The 21,838-nt window shown below is 40.0% G+C and overlaps 5 non-coding genes across 5 annotated transcripts; all 5 read right to left on the bottom strand.

The window, feature by feature from the left end:
• Positions 1–2,592: 2,592 nt before the first annotated feature.
• TRNAR-CCG lies at positions 2,593–2,665 on the bottom strand. The gene has a single exon. It is a non-coding gene; the product is annotated as a tRNA-Arg (tRNA).
• Positions 2,666–4,388: 1,723 nt separating this feature from the next.
• Positions 4,389–4,461, bottom strand: TRNAR-CCG. The gene has a single exon. It is a non-coding gene; the product is annotated as a tRNA-Arg (tRNA).
• A 3,520-nt stretch (positions 4,462–7,981) lies between these two features.
• On the bottom strand, positions 7,982–8,054 carry TRNAR-CCG. The gene has a single exon. It is a non-coding gene; the product is annotated as a tRNA-Arg (tRNA).
• Positions 8,055–11,574: 3,520 nt separating this feature from the next.
• On the bottom strand, positions 11,575–11,647 carry TRNAR-CCG. Its single transcript has one exon. It is a non-coding gene; the product is annotated as a tRNA-Arg (tRNA).
• A 1,724-nt stretch (positions 11,648–13,371) lies between these two features.
• TRNAR-CCG lies at positions 13,372–13,444 on the bottom strand. Its single transcript has one exon. It is a non-coding gene; the product is annotated as a tRNA-Arg (tRNA).
• Positions 13,445–21,838: the final 8,394 nt, after the last annotated feature.

Below are 21,838 nucleotides of genomic sequence, written 5' to 3'. Positions count from 1 at the left end.
GGCCTAAATTTCACAGTAATTTATGCACCTCTAATCCCAGATATGCATTATATCAGAGGTTTTTTTTTAACCCCAGTAAGCAAAAGCTGTATTTGTGGGCTAAATTTCACAGTAATTTATGCACCTCAAATCCCAATTGTGCAGTATATCAGAGGTTTTTTTTTAACCCCAGTAAGCAAAAGCTGTATTTGTGGCCTAATTTTCACAGTAACTTTTGCACTTCTAATCCCAGATGAACAGTATATCAGAGGGTTTTTTAACCCCAGTAAGCAAAAGCCGAATTTCTGGCCTAAAATGACCAGTCCCTTATGCACCTATAATCCTAGATGTGCACTATATGAAACAGAGGGGTTTGTTTTACCCAGTATGCTCCAGTATGCCAAAGCCGTATTTCTGGCCTAAATGTGACACTCACTTATGCACATATAATCCTAGATGTGCACTATATGAAACAGATGTGTTTTTTTTTCACCCCAGTATGCCCCAGTATGAGAAAGCCGTATTTCTGGCCAAAATTTCACAGTCACTTAGGCCTCATGCACACGACCGTTGTGTGCATCCGCGTCCGTTCCGTAATTTTTCACAGTTTAGCGGAGGTCCCATTCATTTCTATGGAGCTGTGATAAAAAACCTGATGGTCCTCCGTTTTTTCTCCGCGTCCGTGATCCGTGATTCCAGTCCGTCAAAAAAATATAACCTGTCCTATTCTTGTCAGTATAAAAAACGTAGGACGTACCCATTCAAGTCAATGGGTCAGTCAAAAAAAACGGATGCACAACTGGTATGTCATCCGTGTCTATGTCCGTGTCCGTTTTTTTCTACAAGACCTTAGTGCAATAAAATTACACTTTTTATTAACCTTCCTTTTTTTTCCCCTGTCAGACAAAAAAAAAAGAAGACACAAGGAAACACAACTGTAGCAAAATCGGACACGGACCACTGAAACCAAATCACTGACAGTGAAAAAACACTGTCGTGTGCATGAAGCCTTATGCAGCGATAATCCTAGATGTGCACTATATGAAACAAAGTTTTTTTTTTAACCCCAGTGTCTCAAAGCAGTATTTCTGGACTTGCAGACATGCAAATATCCTGTGCTGGTGCACTATCATTGCATAAAATGGCTGCCGATTATGTATTGATATTGACTAACTGAAGGAGAAAAAATTTGTTTTCAGAAGTAGTAGGCTCAGGGCAGGCTTAAAACAATTGTGCACTGCATCCACAAAACACATTTGCTGTAGATCGCTGAGTAAAGAAGCAGTTCTTCATAAGATTCCTCCCTGATCTCTCCCTCACAGCAGCTGCAGCCTATCCCTACACTAAACCGAGCAGAGTGACGGGCGGAGCTACATGACTCCAGCTTAAATAGAGGCTGGGTCACATGCTGTAGCTGGGCAATCACAGCCATGCCAATAGTAGGCATGGCTGTGATGGCCTTTTGGGGCAAGTAGTATGACGCTTGTTGATTGGCTGCTGTGCATCCTTTCGAAAAGCGCCAAGAAAGCGCCGAACACCGAACCCGAACCCAAACTTTTACGGAAATGTTCTGGTTCGGGTCCGGGGTCCCAAAATCCAAAAGTTTGGTACGAACCCGTTTGGTACGAACCCTAACGTTTTTTGGTCCGTGGATCTGAGGTTTTCACACTGTACAGCATCTGTGGTACACAGCCCTGTCAAAACACAAAATTGTATCTGATCTTTAAAAATCATATTCATAAAAAGTATGTGAGAACTTTTAAAAATATCCCAGATAACTTAAAATTAAGCAACAGAAATGGCTTATAGAGATTTTAAAAACATTCGAAGATATTTTTCTCCACAACATACAGTAAAGTCCTGTCTACAGTCTCATGATTTTGGAACTTGATGCTCCAGCTGGAGTTTACTTTTAAAAATCATATTTATAAAAAGTATGCAAGGTCTTTTTAAGCATGAAGCAGATGATTTAAACACTGGCCCAGATCTACTAATGTACCTACACCAAAAACATGCTTGAAAAGGGGGGTGACTCAATGGGATAGGTGTCTTCACAGGAAATTGGGTGGGAAGAACATGCACCATTTTGTAGCAAAACTAAGCCACAATTATGGCGTCAAACTTAAGCCAACCAATAGTTGGTATAGAGTCAGAGAAAAGTATTTATCCGGGCAACCATCTTTTATATTTCTCAGTGTAAAAAGTAAGATGCTGAGGAAAAAATTCTAGCCATTCATATTTCAAATATTTTAAAGTCTGTCAATTTTCTCCCCAAATCTCAAACTCTCGACTTTTGCCATAATCTTTGGCTAGGTGTGAGCAGTGTTTTCCTTTGAGAATGGTATGCAGCCTATTTTCTCATGGCAAAAGTAGAAGTTTTTACACCTTTCCATTGGACAATCCTCCATCATTCTCATACGTCAGATAGAAATCTCACTGGACAAACATTCTATGGATACATATGAAGAGCTTTCTTTGCTGGTAACAATGCAGAGTAAGTATGTCTTATTTTTTTCAGAAACTGATTAAGAAACTTGAAATTGCGAGTTCAGAATTATGTGGATGAATGGTTCAGCAGCATTTTTCAAAATCCCACTGATGTTTAAAATTGAGCGACCCAGGTGGGACTTGAACCCACAATCCCCAGCTCCGGAGGCTGATGCCTTATCCATTAGGCCACTGGGCCTACACGCTATAGATCAGACGGAACATTCTTAATGCCGTCTATGCAAGTCGTGTGTTTTTAACTCATGTATGCAAATTGAAGTTAAAGTTTCTTGTTTTGTCATTTATATTTTTCAGTGTAAAAAAAATTAAGAGACTCGGGACATATTTTACTATACGTACGTTAAAGTCTGCAAGTTTTCAAACCGGAGCTTAAACTATTAGCTTAATCTTTAGCTTCATGAGAGTTGCGTGTTCCTTTTGGAATGATGCACAGCCTTGCCTATACCCTCCTACTTTTCAGAAGGAATTGAATTTTTAGAGAAATCTTCACAAAGGGGATGCTGGGACTCATGATATTTTCTTATTTTCGACGTGGATCAAAATCTCTTGTCAATGAAACGGAATTTCTGGAATCAAGATCATAACAATTACGCAAAGACTTTAAACCATCCAGTAGACACCTTTAAAGTTCAGAAAAACAGGTGGGATTGGAACCCACAAGCCACAGCCCAAGGTCTTACCCACTAAGGCATCACAAACAAGGTTTCCAAAATGGGACACCGCATTCATATTCTTGTCAGTCCAAAGCAATTGTGTATGCAAGGGCTTTTAAAAATCCTGCAGATAGTTAAAAAATGAGTTACAAAGAGTTGACTTGTGCTCAAATGGTTGAAACATTCTCCATTAGGCCTAACTCAGATTTATATGTCAGGTCTGTGGAAATACGGTTCATGTTTTATTCATGACGCTTTCCATGAAACTTACGTTTTTTGGTCCGTGGATCTGAGGTTTTCACACTGTACAGCATCTGTGGTACACGGCCCTGTCAAGACACAGAATTGCATCTGATCTTTAAAAATCATATTCATAAAAAGTATGTGAGAACTTTTAAAAATCTCCCAGATAACTTAAAATTAAGCAACAGAAATGGCTTATAGAGATTTTAAAAACATATGAAGATATTTTCCTCCACAACATACAGTAAAGTCCTGTCTACATTCTCATGATTTTGGAACTTGATGCTCCAGCTGGAGTTTACTTTTAAAAATCATATTTATAAAAAGTATGCGAGGTCTTTTTAAGCATGAAGCAGATGATTTAAACACTGGCCCAGATCTACTAATGTACCTACACCAAAAACATGCTAGAAAAGGGGAGTGACTCAATGGGATAGGTGTCTTCACAGGAAATTGCGTGGGGTGAACATGCACCATTTTGTAGCAAAACGACGCCATAATTGTGGCGTCAAACTTAAGCCAACCAATAGTTGGTATAGAGTCAGAGAAAAGTATCTATCCGCGCAACCCTCTTTTATATTTCTCAGTGTAAAAAGTAAGATGCTGAGGAAAAAATTCTAACCATTCATATTCCAAATATTTTAAAGTCTGTCAATTTTCTCCCCAAAGCTCAAACTCTCGACTTTTGCCATAATCTTTGGCTAGGTGTGAGCAGTGTTTTCCTTTCAGAATGGTATGCAGCCTATTTTCTCATGGCAAAAGTAGAAGTTTTTACACCTTTTCATTGGTCAATCCTCCATCATTCTCATACGTCAGATAGAAATCTCACTGGACAAACATTCTATGGATACATATGAAGAGCTTTCTTTGCTGGTAACAATGCAGAGTAAGTATGTCTTATTTTTTTCAGAAACTGATTAAGAAACTTGAAATTGCGAGTTCAGAATTATGTGGATGAATGGTTCAGCAGCATTTTTCAAAATCCCACTGATGTTTAAAATTGAGCGACCCAGGTGGGACTTGAACCCACAATCCCCAGCTCCGGAGGCTGATGCCTTATCCATTAGGCCACTGGGCCTACACGCTATAGATCAGACGGAACATTCTTAATGCCGTCTATGCAAGTCGTGTGTTTTTAACTCATGTATGCAAATTGAAGTTAAAGTTTCTTGTTTTGTCATTTATATTTTTCAGTGTAAAAAAAATTAAGAGACTCAGGACATATTTTACTATACGTACGTTAAAGTCTGCAAGTTTTCAAACCGGAGCTTAAACTATTAGCTTAATCTTTAGCTTCATGAGAGTTGCGTGTTCCTTTTGGAATGATGCACAGCCTTGCCTATACCCTCCTACTTTTCAGAAGGAATTGAATTTTTAGAGAAATCTTCACAAAGGGGATGCTGGGACTCATGATATTTTCTTATTTTCGACGTGGATCAAAATCTCTTGTCAATGAAACGGAATTTCTGGAATCAAGATCATAACAATTACGCAAAGACTTTAAACCATCCAGTAGACACCTTTAAAGTTCAGAAAAACAGGTGGGATTGGAACCCACAAGCCACAGCCCAAGGTCTTACCCACTAAGGCATCACAAACAAGGTTTCCAAAATGGGACACCGCATTCATATTCTTGTCAGTCCAAAGCAATTGTGTATGCAAGGGCTTTTAAAAATCCTGCAGATAGTTAAAAAATGAGTTACAAAGAGTTGACTTGTGCTCAAATGGTTGAAACATTCTCCATTAGGCCTAACTCAGATTTATATGTCAGGTCTGTGGAAATACGGTTCATGTTTTATTCATGACGCTTTCCATGAAACTTACGTTTTTTGGTCCGTGGATCTGAGGTTTTCACACTGTACAGCATCTGTGGTACACGGCCCTGTCAAGACACAGAATTGCATCTGATCTTTAAAAATCATATTCATAAAAAGTATGTGAGAACTTTTAAAAATCTCCCAGATAACTTAAAATTAAGCAACAGAAATGGCTTATAGAGATTTTAAAAACATATGAAGATATTTTCCTCCACAACATACAGTAAAGTCCTGTCTACATTCTCATGATTTTGGAACTTGATGCTCCAGCTGGAGTTTACTTTTAAAAATCATATTTATAAAAAGTATGCGAGGTCTTTTTAAGCATGAAGCAGATGATTTAAACACTGGCCCAGATCTACTAATGTACCTACACCAAAAACATGCTAGAAAAGGGGAGTGACTCAATGGGATAGGTGTCTTCACAGGAAATTGCGTGGGGTGAACATGCACCATTTTGTAGCAAAATGACGCCATAATTGTGGCGTCAAACTTAAGCCAACCAATAGTTGGTATAGAGTCAGAGAAAAGTATCTATCCGCGCAACCCTCTTTTATATTTCTCAGTGTAAAAAGTAAGATGCTGAGGAAAAAATTCTAACCATTCATATTCCAAATATTTTAAAGTCTGTCAATTTTCTCCCCAAAGCTCAAACTCTCGACTTTTGCCATAATCTTTGGCTAGGTGTGAGCAGTGTTTTCCTTTCAGAATGGTATGCAGCCTATTTTCTCATGGCAAAAGTAGAAGTTTTTACACCTTTTCATTTATCAATCCTCCATCATTCTCATACGTCAGATAGAAATCTCACTTGACAAACATTCTATGGATACATATGAAGAACTTTCTTTGCTGGTAACAATGCAGAGTAAGTATGTTCTTATTTTTTTCAGAAACTGACTCAGAAACTTGAAATTGCGAGTTCAGAATTATGTGGATGAATAGTTCAGCAGCATTTTTCAAAATCCCACTGATGTTTAAAATTAAGCGACCCAGGTGGGACTTTAACCCACAATCCCCAGCTCCGGAGGATGATGCCTTATCCATTAGGCCACTGGGCCTACACGCTATGGATCAGACAGAACATTCTTAATGCCGGCTATGCAAGTCGTGTGTTTTTAACTCATGTATGCAAATTGAAGTTAAAGTTTCTTGTTTTGTCATTTATATTTTTCAGTGTAAAAAAAATTAAGAGACTCGGGACATATTTTACTATTCGTACGTTAAAGTCTGCAAGTTTTCACACCGGAGCTTAAACTATTAGCTTAATCTTTAGCTTCATGAGAGTGGCGTGTTCCTTTTGGAATGATGCACAGCCTTTCCTATACCCTCCTACTTTTCAGAAGGAATTGAATTTTTAGAGAAATCTTCACAAAGGGGATGCTGGGACTCATGAGATTTTCTTATTTTTGACTTGGATCAAAATCTCTTGTCAATGAAATGGAATTTCTGGAATCAAGATCATAACAATTACGCAAAGACTTTAAACCATCCAGTAGACACCTTTAAAGTTCAGAAAAACAGGTAGGATTGGAACCCACAAGCCACAGCCCAAGGTCTTACCCACTAAGGCATCACAAACGAGGTTTCCAAAATGGGACACCGCATTCATATTCTTGTCAGTCCAAAGCAATTGTGTATGCAAGGGCTTTTAAAAATCCTGCAGATAGTTAAAAAATGAGTTACAAAGAGTTGACTTGTGCTCAAATGGTTGGAACATTCTCCATTAGGCCTAACTCAGATTTATATGTCAGGTCTGTGGAAATACGGTTCATGTTTTATTCATGACGCTTTCCATGAAACTTACGTTTTTTGGTCCGTGGATCTGAGGTTTTCACACTGTACAGCATCTGTGGTACACGGCCCTGTCAAGACACAGAATTGCATCTGATCTTTAAAAATCATATTCATAAAAAGTATGTGAGAACTTTTAAAAATCTCCCAGATAACTTAAAATTAAGCAACAGAAATGGCTTATAGAGATTTTAAAAACATATGAAGATATTTTCCTCCACAACATACAGTAAAGTCCTGTCTACATTCTCATGATTTTGGAACTTGATGCTCCAGCTGGAGTTTACTTTTAAAAATGATATTTATAAAAAGTATGCGAGGTCTTTTTAAGCATGAAGCAGATGATTTAAACACTGGCCCAGATCTACTAATGTACCTACACCAAAAACATGCTAGAAAAGGGGAGTGACTCAATGGGATAGGTGTCTTCACAGGAATTTGCGTGGGGTGAACATGCACCATTTTGTAGCAAAACGACGCCACAATTATGGCGTCAAACTTAAGCCAACCAATAGTTGGTATAGAGTCAGAGAAAAGTATCTATCCGCGCAACCCTCTTTTATATTTCTCAGTGTAAAAAGTAAGATGCTGAGGAAAAAATTCTAACCATTCATATTCCAAATATTTTAAAGTCTGTCAATTTTCTCCCCAAAGCTCAAACTCTCGACTTTTGCCATAATCTTTGGCTAGGTGTGAGCAGTGTTTTCCTTTCAGAATGGTATGCAGCCTATTTTCTCATGGCAAAAGTAGAAGTTTTTACACCTTTTCATTGGTCAATCCTCCATCATTCTCATACGTCAGATAGAAATCTCACTGGACAAACATTCTATGGATACATATGAAGAGCTTTCTTTGCTGGTAACAATGCAGAGTAAGTATGTCTTATTTTTTTCAGAAACTGATTAAGAAACTTGAAATTGCGAGTTCAGAATTATGTGGATGAATGGTTCAGCAGCATTTTTCAAAATCCCACTGATGTTTAAAATTGAGCGACCCAGGTGGGACTTGAACCCACAATCCCCAGCTCCGGAGGCTGATGCCTTATCCATTAGGCCACTGGGCCTACACGCTATAGATCAGACGGAACATTCTTAATGCCGTCTATGCAAGTCGTGTGTTTTTAACTCATGTATGCAAATTGAAGTTAAAGTTTCTTGTTTTGTCATTTATATTTTTCAGTGTAAAAAAAATTAAGAGACTCGGGACATATTTTACTATACGTACGTTAAAGTCTGCAAGTTTTCAAACCGGAGCTTAAACTATTAGCTTAATCTTTAGCTTCATGAGAGTTGCGTGTTCCTTTTGAATGATGCACAGCCTTGCCTATACCCTCCTACTTTTCAGAAGGAATTGAATTTTTAGAGAAATCTTCACAAAGGGGATGCTGGGACTCATGATATTTTCTTATTTTCGACGTGGATCAAAATCTCTTGTCAATGAAACGGAATTTCTGGAATCAAGATCATAACAATTACGCAAAGACTTTAAACCATCCAGTAGACACCTTTAAAGTTCAGAAAAACAGGTGGGATTGGAACCCACAAGCCACAGCCCAAGGTCTTACCCACTAAGGCATCACAAACAAGGTTTCCAAAATGGGACACCGCATTCATATTCTTGTCAGTCCAAAGCAATTGTGTATGCAAGGGCTTTTAAAAATCCTGCAGATAGTTAAAAAATGAGTTACAAAGAGTTGACTTGTGCTCAAATGGTTGAAACATTCTCCATTAGGCCTAACTCAGATTTATATGTCAGGTCTGTGGAAATACGGTTCATGTTTTATTCATGACGCTTTCCATGAAACTTACGTTTTTTGGTCCGTGGATCTGAGGTTTTCACACTGTACAGCATCTGTGGTACACGGCCCTGTCAAGACACAGAATTGCATCTGATCTTTAAAAATCATATTCATAAAAAGTATGTGAGAACTTTTAAAAATCTCCCAGATAACTTAAAATTAAGCAACAGAAATGGCTTATAGAGATTTTAAAAACATATGAAGATATTTTCCTCCACAACATACAGTAAAGTCCTGTCTACATTCTCATGATTTTGGAACTTGATGCTCCAGCTGGAGTTTACTTTTAAAAATCATATTTATAAAAAGTATGCGAGGTCTTTTTAAGCATGAAGCAGATGATTTAAACACTGGCCCAGATCTACTAATGTACCTACACCAAAAACATGCTAGAAAAGGGGAGTGACTCAATGGGATAGGTGTCTTCACAGGAAATTGCGTGGGGTGAACATGCACCATTTTGTAGCAAAACGACGCCACAATTATGGCGTCAAACTTAAGCCAACCAATAGTTGGTATAGAGTCAGAGAAAAGTATCTATCCGCGCAACCCTCTTTTATATTTCTCAGTGTAAAAAGTAAGATGCTGAGGAAAAAATTCTAACCATTCATATTCCAAATATTTTAAAGTCTGTCAATTTTCTCCCCAAAGCTCAAACTCTCGACTTTTGCCATAATCTTTGGCTAGGTGTGAGCAGTGTTTTCCTTTCAGAATGGTATGCAGCCTATTTTCTCATGGCAAAAGTAGAAGTTTTTACACCTTTTCATTTATCAATCCTCCATCATTCTCATACGTCAGATAGAAATCTCACTTGACAAACATTCTATGGATACATATGAAGAACTTTCTTTGCTGGTAACAATGCAGAGTAAGTATGTTCTTATTTTTTTCAGAAACTGACTCAGAAACTTGAAATTGCGAGTTCAGAATTATGTGGATGAATAGTTCAGCAGCATTTTTCAAAATCCCACTGATGTTTAAAATTAAGCGACCCAGGTGGGACTTTAACCCACAATCCCCAGCTCCGGAGGATGATGCCTTATCCATTAGGCCACTGGGCCTACACGCTATGGATCAGACAGAACATTCTTAATGCCGGCTATGCAAGTCGTGTGTTTTTAACTCATGTATGCAAATTGAAGTTAAAGTTTCTTGTTTTGTCATTTATATTTTTCAGTGTAAAAAAAATGAAGAGACTCGGGACATATTTTACTATTCGTACGTTAAAGTCTGCAAGTTTTCACACCGGAGCTTAAACTATTAGCTTAATCTTTAGCTTCATGAGAGTGGCGTGTTCCTTTTGGAATGATGCACAGCCTTTCCTATACCCTCCTACTTTTCAGAAGGAATTGAATTTTTAGAGAAATCTTCACAAAGGGGATGCTGGGACTCATGAGATTTTCTTATTTTTGACTTGGATCAAAATCTCTTGTCAATGAAATGGAATTTCTGGAATCAAGATCATAACAATTACGCAAAGACTTTAAACCATCCAGTAGACACCTTTAAAGTTCAGAAAAACAGGTAGGATTGGAACCCACAAGCCACAGCCCAAGGTCTTACCCACTAAGGCATCACAAACGAGGTTTCCAAAATGGGACACCGCATTCATATTCTTGTCAGTACAAAGCAATTGTGTATACAAGGGTTTTTAAAAATCCTGCAGATAGTTAAAAAATGAGTTACAAAGAGTTGACTTGTGCTCAAATGGTTGAAACATTCTCCATTAGGCCTAACTCAGATTTATATGTCAGGTCTGTGGAAATACGGTTCATGTTTTATTCATGACGCTTTCCATGAAACTTACGTTTTTTTGTCCGTGGATCTGAGGTTTTCACACTGTACAGCATCTGTGGTACACGGCCCTGTCAAGACACAGAATTGCATCTGATCTTTAAAAATCATATTCATAAAAAGTATGTGAGAACTTTTAAAAATCTCCCAGATAACTTAAAATTAAGCAACAGAAATGGCTTATAGAGATTTTAAAAACATATGAAGATATTTTCCTCCACAACATACAGTAAAGTCCTGTCTACATTCTCATGATTTTGGAACTTGATGCTCCATCTGGAGTTTACTTTTAAAAATCATATTTATAAAAAGTATGCGCGGTCTTTTTAAGCATGAAGCAGATGATTTAAACACTGGCCCAGATCTACTAATGTACCTACACCAAAAACATGCTAGAAAAGGGGAGTGACTCAATGGGATAGGTGTCTTCACAGGAAATTGCGTGGGGTGAACATGCACCATTTTGTAGCAAAACGACGCCACAATTATGGCGTCAAACTTAAGCAAACCAATAGTTGGTATAGAGTCAGAGAAAAGTATCTATCCGCGCAACCCTCTTTTATATTTCTCAGTGTAAAAAGTAAGATGCTGAGGAAAAAATTCTAACCATCCATATTCCAAATATTTTAAAGTCTGTCAATTTTCTCCCCAAAGCTCAAACTCTAGACTTTTGCCATAATCTTTGGCTAGGTGTGAGCAGTGTTTTCCTTTCAGAATGGTATGCAGCCTATTTTCTCATGGCAAAAGTTGAAGTTTTTACACCTTTTCATTGGTCAATCCTCCATCATTCTCATACGTCAGATAGAAATCTCACTTGACAAACATTCTATGGATACATATGAAGAGCTTTCTTTGCTGGTAACAATGCAGAGTAAGTATGTTCTTATTTTTTTCAGAAACTGACTCAGAAACTTGAAATTGCGAGTTCAGAATTATGTGGATGAATGGTTCAGCAGCATTTTTCAGAGTCCCACTGATGTTTAAAATTGAGCGACCCAGGTGGGACTTGAACCCACAAACCCCAGCTCCGGAGGCTGATGCCTTATCCATTAGGCCACTGGGCCTACACGCTATGGATCAGACGGAACATTCTTAATGCCGGCTATGCAAGTCGTGTGTTTTTAACTCATGTATGCAAATTGAAGTTAAAGTTTCTTGTTTTGTCATTTATATTTTTCAGTGTAAAAAAAATTAAGAGACTCGGGACATATTTTACTATTCGTACGTTAAAGTCTGCAAGTTTTCACACCGTAGCTTAAACTATTAGCTTAATCTTTAGCTTCATGAGAGTGGCGTGTTCCTTTTGGAATGATGCACAGCCTTGCCTATACCCTCCTACTTTTCAGAAGGAATTGAATTTTTAGAGAAATCTTCACAAAGGGGATGCTGGGAATCATGAGATTTTCTTATTTTTGACTTGGATCAAAATCTCTCTTCAATGAAATGGAATTTCTGGAATCAAGATCATAACAATTACGCAAAGACTTTAAACCATCCAGTAGACACCTTTAAAGTTCAGAAAAACAGGTAGGATTGGAACCCACAAGCCACAGCCCAAGGTCTTACCCACTAAGGCATCACAAACGAGGTTTCCAAAATGGGACACCGCATTCATATTCTTGTCAGTCCAAAGCAATTGTGTATACAAGGGTTTTTAAAAATCCTGCAGATAGTTAAAAAATGAGTTACAAAGAGTCGACTTGTGCTCAAATGGTTGAAACATTCTCCATTAGGCCTAACTCAGATTTATATGTCAGGTCTGTGGAAATACGGTTCATGTTTTATTCATGACGCTTTCCATGAAACTTACGTTTTTTGGTCCGTGGATCTGAGGTTTTCACACTGTACAGCATCTCTGGTACACGGCCCTGTCAAGACACAGAATTGCATCTGATCTTTAAAAATCATATTCATAAAAAGTATGTGAGAACTTTTAAAAATCTCCCAGATAACTTAAAATTAAGCAACAGAAATGGCTTATAGAGATTTTAAAAACATATGAAGATATTTTCCTCCACAACATACAGTAAAGTCCTGTCTATATTCTCATGATTTTGGAACTTGATGCTCCAGCTGGAGTTTACTTTTAAAAATCATATTTATAAAAAGTATGCGAGGTCTTTTTAAGCATGAAGCAGATGATTTAAACACTGGCCCAGATCTACTAATGTACCTACACCAAAAACATGCTAGAAAAGGGGAGTGACTCAATGGGATAGGTGTCTTCACAGGAAATTGCGTGGGGTGAACATGCACCATTTTGTAGCAAAACGACGCCACAATTATGGCGTCAAACTTAAGCCAACCAATAGTTGGTATAGAGTCAGAGAAAAGTATCTATCCGCGCAACCCTCTTTTATATTTCTGAGTGTAAAAAGTAAGATGCTGAGGAAAAAATTCTAACCATTCATATTCCAAATATTTTAAAGTCTGTCAATTTTCTCCCCAAAGCTCAAACTCTCGACTTTTGCCATAATCTTTGGCTAGGTGTGAGCAGTGTTTTCCTTTCAGAATGGTATGCAGCCTATTTTCTCATGGCAAAAGTAGTAGTTTTTACACCTTTTCATTGGTCAATCCTCCATCATTCTCATACGTCAGATAGAAATCTCACTTGACAAACATTCTATGGATACATATGAAGAGCTTTCTTTGCTGGTAACAATGCAGAGTAAGTATGTTCTTATTTTTTTCAGAAACTGACTCAGAAACTTGAAATTGCGAGTTTAGAATTATGTGGATGAATGGTTCAGCAGCATTTTTCAGAGTCCCACTGACGTTTAAAATTGAGCGACCCAGGTGGGACTTGAACCCACAATCCCCAGCTCCGGAGGCTGATGCCTTATCCATTAGGCCACTGGGCCTACACGCTATGGATCAGACAGAACATTCTTAATGCCGGCTATGCAAGTCGTGTGTTTTTAACTCATGTATGCAAATTGAAGTTAAAGTTTCTTGTTTTGTCATTTATATTTTTCAGTGTAAAAAAAATGAAGAGACTCGGGACATATTTTACTATTCGTACGTTAAAGTCTGCAAGTTTTCACACCGGAGCTTAAACTATTAGCTTAATCTTTAGCTTCATGAGAGTGGCGTGTTCCTTTTGGAATGATGCACAGCCTAGCCTATACCCTCCTACTTTTCAGAAGGAATTGAATTTTTAGAGAAATCTTCACAAAGGGGATGCTGGGACTCATGAGATTTTCTTATTTTCGACTTGGATCAAAATCTCTTGTCAATGAAAAGGAATTTCTGGAATCAAGATCATAACAATTACGCAAAGACTTTAACCTCTTAAGGACACATGACGTACCGGTACGTCATGATGTCCTGGTACTTAAGGACACATGACGTACCGGTACGTCATGAATGGTTCCGATCACTGCCGCTCGGCCGGCGGTGATCGGAACCCGGTGCCTGCTCAAATCATCGAGCAGGCACCTGGGGCAAATGCGTCGGGGGGTCCTGTGACCCCCCCATGTCGGCGATCGCAGAAAACCGCAGGTCAATTCAGACCTGCGGTTTTCTGCGTTTCCGGGATATTCGGGTCTCTGAAGACCGGATAACCCGGAACAGGATGGTGATGGTGGTGTGATTTCACTCCACCAATCACCATCCAGTGATCCTGAGTGGTGATGGTGACATCACCACTCAGGATCGCTTTCTGATTGGTCTGTGGGCGGTCCGGCGGCAAATTCAAAAGAGGCAGGCGCTCCTCTCCTCCTCCTTTTGTGTTCCGGAGCCGGAGGAGAGAGGAGCTGCCTGCACGTGTCTCTGCCAGCACCCCAGGACCCGATCTGTGCCCCCAGGACCCGATCTGTGCCCCAGCACCCCCGATCAGGTACATAGGGACAGCACAGGGAAAGTTTGGTTTAGGCAGGGAAAAAAAAGGGAAAGTTAGTTTGTGAACTTTTATTGCATCACCCTAGTTAGGGTGTCTGGGGTCCACAGCACAGCTGTGTGACCCTAGACCCCCCAGGGGTGCTGCCACTTCCCCCCCCCCACTCCCTGCCCCCCCCCCCCCACCTTTTTTGGGGTGCATTTTTTTCTTTTTTTTTTTCTTTTTTGGTGTACGCTGACTGTGGCCGGCACTTAGTGTCCGGCCGCTGTTAGCGCATCGCACACCTCACCGCTGATCAACTTCGGACGGTTGATCAGCGGTTTTGAATTTTTTTTTCCACATTTTTTGGCCTTTTTTTAGTTAGTTGTTTTTTTTTTTTTTTCTGTTAGTTTTAGGGTTAAGTCCGCGAACACCCGTGCCCCCACACACACGCACACAAACCAAAGAGTTACACACACGCACATATACACGCAGACACACACTCCCCTATGGCCCGCCGGACGTTCTCGGCCGAGGAGGCATACGCCCAGCTTGCCTCTGACTCCGAGAGTCCCAGTGAGGATGAGGATGACCCCACATTCCTGTTGTCATCCGCGTCCTCCTCATCATCTAGCGATGATGATGAGCCCCCAAGGCGGCGGAGACGCCGCCAGGCGGAGCAAGGGGACCGCCATGTTAGGGACCCTGTGGCCCAGCCTGGTACGAGCAGCTCTGGGGCTCGTACTGGTTTCCCGGCCCACCAGTTAAATCCACCGGAGCCCCCTGCCGGTGAACTTGTCTGGTGTAGCCCAGAGCGATACGAGCCTGTGATTCCTGATTTTGTAGGCCAATCAGGAATCCAGATTTCCACAGTGGGCTACACTGAATATGACTTTTTTTGTCATTTTTTCAGTGACCCACTGGTAAATCTGATGGTGGAGCAGACGAATCTGTACGCCCAACAGTTCGTCGCTCAACACCCGGGCTCCTTTTTGGCCAGGCCCGGTGGCTGGACGCCGGTCAGTGCAGCCGAAATGAGGACATTTTGGGGCCTCGTGCTGCATATGGGCCTGGTCAAGAAACCCAGTGTCAGGCTGTACTGGAGTGGGGACGTCCTATACCAGACCCCACTTTACAGTACAGCCATGACACGCTCCCGGTTTGAGGCCATCCGGAAATGTCTGCATTATTCCGATAATGCAGCATGTCCACCCCGAGGTGATCCTGCCCATGACCGTCTGTATAAGATACGGCCGGTCATCGATCACTTTGGGGCCAAATTCATGGAGGCCTATGTACCTGGAAGGGAGGTCGCAGTTGATGAGTCTCTCATTGCGTTCAAGGGGAGACTCATTTTCCGCCAGTATGTGCCCTCCAAGCGGGCGAGGTATGGCGTAAAGCTATACAAAATTTGTGAGAGTACCTCAGGGTACACTTACAAATTTCGTATATACGAGGGGCGAGATTCCCGGATTCAACCACCAGAATGTCCCCCCACTCTGGGTGTTACCGGGAAACTTGTGTGGGACCTTATGTACCCACTGCTGGATAAGGGTTACCACCTGTACGTGGATAACTTTTATACCAGTATCCCCTTGTTCCAGTCCCTTGCCGCCAGATCCACGTTCGCTTGTGGGACCGTGCGGAAAAATCAACGCGGCCTCCCTGCCCTCCCCCTCCAGGTACCTATCCCCAGGGGTGAGACCCGTGCCCTTACCACTGGAAACCTGTTGCTGGTCAGGTATAGGGACAAGAGGGATGTCCTTATGCTGTCCACAATTCATGGTAACGGCATCACCCCTGTCCCTGTGCGAGGTACCGCGGCAACGGTCCTCAAGCCCGATTGTATCGTCGCCTACAATCGGTATATGGGAGGAGTTGATCTCTCGGATCAAGTCCTCAAGCCATATAACGCCATGCGCAAAACCCGGACATGGTACAAAAAAGTTGCGGTCTACTTGGTGCAGGTTGCCATGTACAACTCTTTTGTACTATCCCGAAGCGCTGGCAGCACAGGGACATTCCTGCAGTTCTATGAGGCAGTCCTCATGGCCCTGATCTTTTCGGACCGGGAAAGAGCAGGCCGGAGTACCTCGGGAACTGTAGGTGCCCGGATCGTCCCTGGCCAACACTTTCCAGGTGTGGTCCCCCATACTGGAAAGAAGGGACGAACCCAAAAAAGGTGCAGAGTGTGTCACAGGAGGGGGATACGGAAGGACACCACTACTCAATGTGACACGTGCCCCGATCATCCGGGCCTCTGCATTATTGGTTGCTTCAGGGAGTATCACACTTCCATGGAGTACTAAATTTATATCCCAATTTAGCACTGACATCGGAAAAAAAAACTGGTTCTCAGACTTGAGACACCCAAAAAAATGAAAATAATTTATTAAAAGTAGACATGTTAGGTATTGCCGCGTCGGTAATAATCTCCTCTATAAAAATACCCCATGACCTAACCCCCCAGATTAACACGGTCAAGAAAAAAAAAAAATAAAGGTGCAAAAAAAGATTTTTTTTTGTCACCTTACATAACAAAAAGTTTAATAGCAAGCGATCATAAAGTCATATAGCCCCCAAAATAGTGCCAATAAAACCGTCCGCTCGTCCCGCAAAAAATGAGCCCCCACATAAGATAATCAGATAAAAAAAAAAAAAAAAAAATGACACCTAGACTTTAGAGATACAAAAATTTTTTTTTTGTATCAATAAGGATAATATAGTCTAAAACCTAAATAAATGTAAAAAAAGTTGACTTATTAGGTATCGCCGCGTTCGTAAGAATCTCCTCGATAAAAATACCCCATGATCCAACCCCCCAGATTAACACCGTCAAAAAAAAAAAAGTGCAAAAAACGATTATTTTTTGTCACCAAACATAACAAAAAATTTAATAGCAAGCGATAAAAAAGTCATATAGCCCCCAAAATAGTGCCAATAAAACCGTCCGCTCGTCCCGCAAAAAATGAGCCCCCACATAAGATAATCAGATAAAAAAAAAAAAAAAAAATGACACCTAGACTTTAGAGATACAAAAATTTTTTTTTTGTATCAATAAGGATAATATAGTCTAAAACCTAAATAAATGTAAAAAAAGTTGACTTATTAGGTATCGCCGCGTTCGTAAGAATCTCCTCGATAAAAATACCCCATGATCCAACCCCCCAGATTAACACCGTCAAAAAAAAAAAAGTGCAAAAAACGATTATTTTTTGTCACCAAACATAACAAAAAATTTAATAGCAAGCGATAAAAAAGTCATATAGCCCCCAAAATAGTGCCAATAAAACCGTCCGCTCGTCCTGCAAAAAATGAGCCCCCACATAAGATAATCGGATAAAAAATAAATAAAAAAATGACACCTAGACTTTAGAGATCCAAAAATTTTCTTTTTGTATCAAAAAGGATAATATAGTCAAAAACCTAAATAATTGTAAAAAAAAAGTAGACTTATTAGGTATCGCCGCGTCCGTAAGAATCTCCTCTATAAAAATATCCCATGACCTAACCCCCCAGATTAACACGGTTAAAAAAAATAAAAAAAACGGTGCCAAAAACGCAATTTTTGGCACTTTTCCATTTCAATCCGTTTTTTCCGGTAACAAAACGAGGGTTAACAACCAAACAAAAGTTAAAATTTATTACCCTGATACTGCAGTTTACAGAAATGCCACATTTGTGGTCGTAAACTGCTGTATCAGTAAAAGGGAGGCCGCAAAAGGAAAGGACCGACATGGTTTCTGGAAGGCCGATTTTGATGGCCTTTTTTATTGACACCATGTCCCTTTTGAAGACCCCCTGATGCCCCCCTAGAGTAAAAACTCCCTAAAAGTGACCCCATCTAAGAAACTATACCCCTCAAGGTATTCAAAACTGATTATACAAACTTTATTAACCCTTTAGGTGTTTCTCAACAGTTAATGGCAAATGGAGATGAAATTTCAGAATTTCAATTTTTGGTAACCTTGCCTCACAAAAATGTAATATAGAGCAACCAAAAATCATATGTACCCTAAAAATAGTCCCCCAAAAAATGCCACCTTATCCCCTAGTTTCCAAAATGGGGTCACTTTTAGGGAGTTTCTACTCCAGGGGGGCATCAGGGGGGTTGAAACAGGACACGGTGTAAATAAACCGGTCCATAAAAATCAGCCCTCCAAAAACCAAACGGCGCACCTTTCACTCTACGCCCCGCTGTGTGGCCGTACAGTAGTTTACGGCCACATATTGGGTGTTTCTGTAAACGGCAGAGTCAGGGCAATAAAGATACAGTCTTGTTTGGCTGTTAACCCTTGCTTTGTTAGTGGAAAAAATGGGTTAAAATGGAAAATTAGACAAAAAAATGAAATTCTCAAATTTCATCCCCATTTGCCAATAACTCTTGTGCAACACCTAAAGGGTTAACGACGTATGTAAAATCAGTTTTGAATACCTTGAGGGGTGTACTTTCTTAGATGGGGTCACTTTTAGGGAGTTTTTACTCCAGGGGGGCATCAGGGGGTTGAAACAGGACACGGTGTAAATAAACCGGTCCATAAAAATCAGCCCTCCAAAAACCAAACGGCGCACCTTTCACTCTACGCCCCGCTGTGTGGCCGTACAGTAGTTTACGGCCACATATTGGGTGTTTCTGTAAACGGCAGAGTCAGGGCAATAAAGATACAGTCTTGTTTGGCTGTTAACCCTTGCTTTGTTAGTGGAAAAAATGGGTTAAAATAGAAAATTAGACAAAAAAATGAAATTCTCAAATTTCATCCCCATTTGCCAATAACTCTTGTGCAACACCTAAAGGGTTAACGACGTATGTAAAATCAGTTTGGAATACCTTAAAGGGGTGTACTTTCTTAGATGGGGTTACTTTTAGGAAGTTTCTACTCCAGGGGGGCATCAGGGGGGTTGAAACAGGACACGGTGTAAATAAACCGGTCCATAAAAATCAGCCCTCCAAAAACCAAACGGCGCACCTTTCACTCTACGCCCTGCTGTGTGGCCGTACAGTAGTTTACGGCCACATATTGGGTGTTTCTGTAAACGGCAGAGTCAGGGCAATAAAGATACAGTCTTGTTTGGCTGTTAACCCTTGCTTTGTTAGTGGAAAAAATGGGTTAAAATGGAAAATTAGACAAAAAAATGAAATTCTCAAATTTCATCCCCATTTGCCAATAACTCTTGTGCAACACCTAAAGGGTTAACGACGTATGTAAAATCAGTTTTGAATACCTTGAGGGGTGTACTTTCTTAGATGGGGTCACTTTTAGGGAGTTTTTACTCTAGGGGTGCATCAGGGGGCTTCAAATGGGACATGGTGTAAATAAACCAGTCCATAAAAATCAGCCCTCCAAAAACCAAACGGCGCACCTTTCACTCTACGCCCCGCTGTGTGGCCGTACAGTAGTTTACGGCCACATATTGGGTGTTTCTGTAAACGGCAGAGTCAGGGCAATAAAGATACAGTCTTGTTTGGCTGTTAACCCTTGCTTTGTTAGTGGAAAAAATGGGTTAAAATGGAAATTTAGACAAAAAAATGAAATTCTCAAATTTCATCCCCATTTGCCAATAACTCTTGTGCAACACCTAAAGGGTTAACGACGTATGTAAAATCAGTTTTGAATACCTTGAGGGGTGTAGTTTCTTAGATGGGGTCACTTTTAGGGAGTTTCTACTCTAGGGGTGCATCAGGGGGCTTCAAATGGGACATGGTGTAAATAAACCAGTCCATAAAAATCAGCCCTCCAAAAACCAAACGGCGCACCTTTCACTCTACGCCCCGCTGTGTGGCCGTACAGTAGTTTACGGCCACATATTGGGTGTTTCTGTAAACGGCAGAGTAAGGGCAATAAAGATACAGTCTTGTTTGGCTGTTAACCCTTGCTTTGTTAGTGGAAAAAATGGGTTAAAATGGAAAATTAGACAAAAAAATGAAATTCACAAATTTCATCCCCATTTGCCAATAACTCTTGTGCAACACCTAAAGGGTTAACGACGTATGTAAAATCAGTTTTGAATACCTTGAGGGGTGTAGTTTCTTAGATGGGGTCATTTTTGGGTGGTTTCTATTATGTAAGCCTCGCAAAGTGACTTCAGACCTGAACTGGTCCCTAAAAATTTAGTTTTTGTAAATTTCTGAAAAATTTCAAGATTTGCTTCTAAACTTCTAAGCCTTATAACATCCCCAAAAAATAAAATATCATTCCCAAAACAATTCACACATGAAGTAGACATATGGGGAATGTAAAGTCATCACAATTTTTGGGGGTATTACTATGTATTACAGAAGTAGAGAAACTGAAACTTTGAAATTTGCTAAATTTTTCAAAATTTTTGTTAAATTAGGTATTTTTTGGTGCAAAAAAAAATAATTTTTTGACTTCATTTTACCAGTGTCATGAAGTACAATATGTGACGAAAAAACAATCTCAGAACGGCCTGGATAAGTCAAAGCGTTTTAAAGTTATCAGCACTTAAAGGGACTCTGGTCAGATTTGCAAAAAATGGCCTGGTCCTAAGGTGTAAAAAGGCTGTGTCCTTAAGGGGTTAAACCATCCAGTAGACACCTTTAAAGTTCAGAAAAACAGGTGGGATTGGAACCCACAAGCCACAGCCCAAGGTCTTACCAACTAAGGCATCACAAACGAGGTTTCCAAAATGGGACACCGCATTCATATTCTTGTCAGTCCAAAGCAATTGTGTATGCAAGGGCTTTTAAAAATCCTGCAGATAGTTAAAAAATGAGTTACAAAGAGTTGACTTGTGCTCAAATGGTTGAAACATTCTCCATTAGGCCTAACTCAGATTTATATGTCAGGTCTGTGGAAATACGGTTCATGTTTTATTCATGACGCTTTCCATGAAACTTACGTTTTTTGGTCCGTGGATCTGAGGTTTTCACACTGTACAGCATCTCTGGTACACGGCCCTGTCAAGACACAGAATTGCATCTGATCTTTAAAAATCATATTCATAAAAAGTATGTGAGAACTTTTAAAAATCTCCCAGATAACTTAAAATTAAGCAACAGAAATGGCTTATAGAGATTTTAAAAACATATGAAGATATTTTCCTCCACAACATACAGTAAAGTCCTGTCTACATTCTCATGATTTTGGAACTTGATGCTCCAGCTGGAGTTTACTTTTAAAAATCATATTTATAAAAAGTATGCAAGGTCTTTTTAAGCATGAAGCAGATGATTTAAACACTGGCCCAGATCTACTAATGTACCTACACCAAAAACATGCTAGAAAAGGGGAGTGATTCAATGGGATAGGTGTCTTCACAGGAAATTGCGTGGAGTGAACATGCACCATTTTGTAGCAAAACGACGCCACAATTATGGCGTCAAACTTAAGCCAACCAATAGTTGGTGTAGAGTCAGAGAAAAGTATCTATCCGCGCAACCCTCTTTTATATTTCTCAGTGTAAAAAGTAAGATGCT

The sequence above is a fragment of the Bufo bufo genome, chromosome 1 (genome assembly GCF_905171765.1).
Source record: "Bufo bufo chromosome 1, aBufBuf1.1, whole genome shotgun sequence".
NCBI lineage: Eukaryota > Metazoa > Chordata > Amphibia > Anura > Bufonidae > Bufo > Bufo bufo.
The sequence above is the reverse complement of the archived record's forward strand: the minus strand, read 5'-3'. Positions and strand labels throughout refer to the sequence as shown.